General features: G+C 45.1%; 2 pseudogenes; one reads left to right on the top strand and one right to left on the bottom strand.

Annotated features, from left to right (window-relative positions):
* The window catches only part of LOC110292763, a 26,488-nt pseudogene extending 23,577 nt beyond the window's left edge, over positions 1–2,911 (top strand).
* Positions 2,912–3,022: 111 nt separating this feature from the next.
* LOC110293386 lies at positions 3,023–3,588 on the bottom strand (annotated as a pseudogene).
* Positions 3,589–3,872: the final 284 nt, after the last annotated feature.

Raw genomic sequence — 3,872 nt, 5'->3', positions numbered from 1 at the left:
GGTCTGCAACCCTATAGGTGGAACAACAATATGAACTAACCAGTACCCCCAGAGCTCGTGTCTCTAGCTGCATATGTAGCAGAAGATGACCTAGTTGGCCATCATTGGCAAGAGAGGCCCCTTGGTCTTGCAAACTTTATATACCCCAGTACAGGGAAATGGCAGGGCCAAGAACTGGGAGTGGGTGGGTAGGGGAGCAGGGAGTGGGGAGGGTATAGGGATAGCATTAGAAATGTAAATAAAGAAAATATCTAATTTTAAAAAAAGGCAAAGGCAGACACCAGCCGACCCACCAGCTTTCGGACCATGGCCAACCTCGAGCGTACCTTCATTGCCATCAAGCCAGATGGCGTGCAGCACGGCCTGGTGGGCGAGATCATAAAGCGATTCGAGCAGAAGGGGTTCCGCCTGGTGGCCATGAAGTTCCTTTGGGCCTTTGAAGAACACCTGAAGCAGCATTACATCGACCTGAAAAACCGTCCTTTCTTTCCGGGGCTGGAGAAGTACATGAACTCGGGGCCGGTGGTGGCCATAGTCTGGGAGAGGCTCAATGTAGTGAAAATGGGCCGAGTGATGCTGGGGGAGACCAATCCAGCTGATTCAAAACCAGGCACCATCCGTGGGGATTTCTGCATTCAAGTTGGCAGGAACATCATTCATGGCAGTGATTCAGTGGAGGGTGCTGAGAAAGAGATCCATCTATGGTTTAAGCCCGAAGAACTGATCGACTACAAGTCTTGTGCCCATGACTGAGTGAACGAGTAGACGTGGAGAAACCAGAGTCCTTTTCAGCACTACTGATGGGTTTCTGAACAGAAGAGCTCTTCATCCCACTGACAGGATGGACCATCTTTTCTAAAACAATAAAGACTTTGGAACTGGGGTGGGGGGTGGGGGGGAGAAGTCTTTTTAATTAAAAGTGCTGTCCCTTACCTAAGTGGCTGGTAGATGTGGAGAAATAATGATGAATTTACACTGCTTTTTTTTTTTTAATGCGACAATGACAATATTTCGATGGACTGGAGATATTGCTCAGTGGCTATGAGCAATTCTGGGTTAAAATTTTGGAGATGGGTGGGTGGCTCCATCCCTCAACCAGGGGGCCATGTCTAACCTGGAGATACAGGATACAGGTTCTCCCTCCCCTTTGCGGGCTATTTCAGCCAATATCATCCCTGTGCGATCCTGGGAGGCTCTTGCTTTCCTGGCATCTGGGATTTCCTGGCATTCCTGGTTGCTACCCCCAGTTTCCCATCCCCCATTGCTACACACCTCTGTTCAATTTCTTGACCCTCTGTATATCTCTTCCCATACCTGATTCTTCCCATCTCTCCCCCCTTCCCTCAACTTCTCTTCCTCCCAAGTCCCTCCTACCCTCTACTTCCCTTGATTATTTTGTTCCCTCTTCTAAGCAGGACTGAGGCATCCACCCTTTGGTCTTCCTTTCTCTTGAGCTTCATGTAGACAGTGAGTTGTATCATAGACATTCCACGTTCTTTGCCTAATATTCACTTATCAGTGAGTACATACCATATGTGGGTTTTTTTGTGCTTGAGTTAACTCACACAGGATATTTCCTAGTTCCATCTATTTGCCTGAGAATTTCATGAAGTCATTGTTTTTAATAGCTGAGTGGTACTCCATTATGTAAATGTGCCACATTTTCTGTATCCATTCCTCTGTTGAGGGACATCTGGGTTGTTTCCAGCTTCTGGCTATTATAAATAAGGCTGCTATGGAGCATGTGTCCTTAAAGGAAATACAGGGACAAAGAGTGGAGCAGAGACTGAAGGAAAGGCCATCCAGAGACTGCCCACATGGGGATCCATCCCACAAGCAAACACCAAACCCAGGCACTATTGTTGATGCCAAGAAGTACTTGCTGACAGAAGCCTGATATATCAGTTTCCTGAGAGGCTCTGCCAGATCCTGATCAATACAGATGTGGATGCTCACAGCCAGTCATTGGACTGAGCACAGGGACCCCAATGGAGAAGTTAGGGGAAGGACTGAAGGAGCTGAAGGGGCCTTATCTGGCATCAATGGGAGAGAAGGCCCTTGGTCCTGTGAAGGCTTGATGCCCCAGTGTAGAGAAATGCTAGGGTGGTGAGGTGGGAGTGGGTGGGTGGGTGGGGGAGTACACTCATAGAAGCAGGGTAAGGGGGGATGGGACGGGGGCTTGCAGAGGGGAAACTGGGAAAAGGGATAACATTTGAAATGTAAACAAATAAAATATCCAATTAAAAAAAAAGATTGTCTATGAGTTCAGTTCCTAGAGCCCACTAGGTACCTCACCACAACCTGTAGCTCCAGCTCTAGTGAGATCTGACGCTTCTGGCCTCCGTGGGCACCTGCAGTCACATGCATATACAGATAGACTCACACTTGTAGACTAATTTAAAATAGTAAGCCTTACCAAAAAATTAAAATAAAAATATGTGTGAAATGGCACTCCCTCAAACACTACCTCAATGGGCTTGTCTTTCATAGGTATGACTGCGAGATTCAGTTTTCTCAGCTAAGTAGGAAGTGTGCTCTTTTGCTGGAAATGCCAATAGCAGCTTTTTTCTTGAAATATATACAAAGTGTAACACCTACAAAAATAATCTCCTTGGAGTGCCAGCTATATGAGGATTTTTTTTCTCACAGAAGACTAGCCTGCCGGTGTGTTTGTCTTTCTTTTGCTTGCTGTTAGCGTGGATTTGGTGTGTCTCCTGAACCGTGCGAAGGGCTGGTGAGACGGCTCAGCAGGTGAAGGCATGTGCTTCCAAGTCTGACAAGCAGAGTTCAATTCCTGGGACCCACAGGATGGAAGGGGAGAACCAATTCTCACAAGTCGCTCTTCTCCACGTGTGAACTATGGTGTCCATGTGCACACTCTGTGTGTATCCAAGTGTGTGCATGTGTACCTAGATGTATAAAAATAAATAAATGTAATTAAAACTTTTAAACTATGTGAATCGTACTGTTTTTGTTTGTTTGTTTGTTTGGTTAGTTTTGGGTGATGCTTCTGGGTTATAGCTCACTTACTTGTTCTGTAAGAATTTCTGAAGAAATTATTATAAGATTTAGTCATGAACCCCCCTATAAAGTCTATTCCAAGACCATTCAAATTTGCCAAATATGCAGTCATTTTCATACAGGGAGCAAAATTTACTTCAGAGATGTTCACAGACTTGGTATGTTTCCAAATACTTGCCTGCTTTCCATATTTAAATTTTGACTGACAAATAACTCCCTGGTCATCATACAGTGACCACTATGACAGAATTTTACACCAGAAATAGAGGAGATGATGTGAGGGGAGAAAATGACCTGTTACCAGGATCTTCCTTTCCTCCCAACAGCTTAGAATGCCTATCATGAGAGCAGATGCCCTCATGTCACAAAGCAGATGCTGTGTACAGACGTGTTACAGCTGTTTGGGTTGGAATTTGGCTGCTGTAACGACAGACTCAAACTCCACAGTATCAAAATCCCTATCTGTAACTTCCAGATGTCAAAAGTTAATCTGAGAATCATCTGCATATAAACAAGTTTCAGAATCACTATTAATAGAACTTGGTGGGTGTGGTATGCATTCGCCATGGGAAGTGGTCTTCATGAGCTGGTTTCATCTGGCGGATCCATGGCCTAAAGCTGCACACTTGTAACGTAGTAGGACCTCTCTGTCATCTTTCTCTCTCAGGTTTTATTTTCTGGCCTTTTGTTTCTTACACAGATTTTCCACAGTTGTATTGCGTTGTCAATGGTAGCAGTTAAACACTGAGCAATGTTTTTCTTTCTTTCTAAAAAATGTAGTCTTTTTATGCATTTGACCACACTCACTCCCTATGTGAGCCCCCCAACTCTTTTCAGAGCCACCCCTTCCT

This window comes from Mus caroli, chromosome 4, assembly GCF_900094665.2.
Source record: "Mus caroli chromosome 4, CAROLI_EIJ_v1.1, whole genome shotgun sequence".
Taxonomy (NCBI): domain Eukaryota; kingdom Metazoa; phylum Chordata; class Mammalia; order Rodentia; family Muridae; genus Mus; species Mus caroli.
Note: the sequence above shows the minus strand (reverse complement) of the source record. Positions and strands in the feature narration are given on the sequence as shown.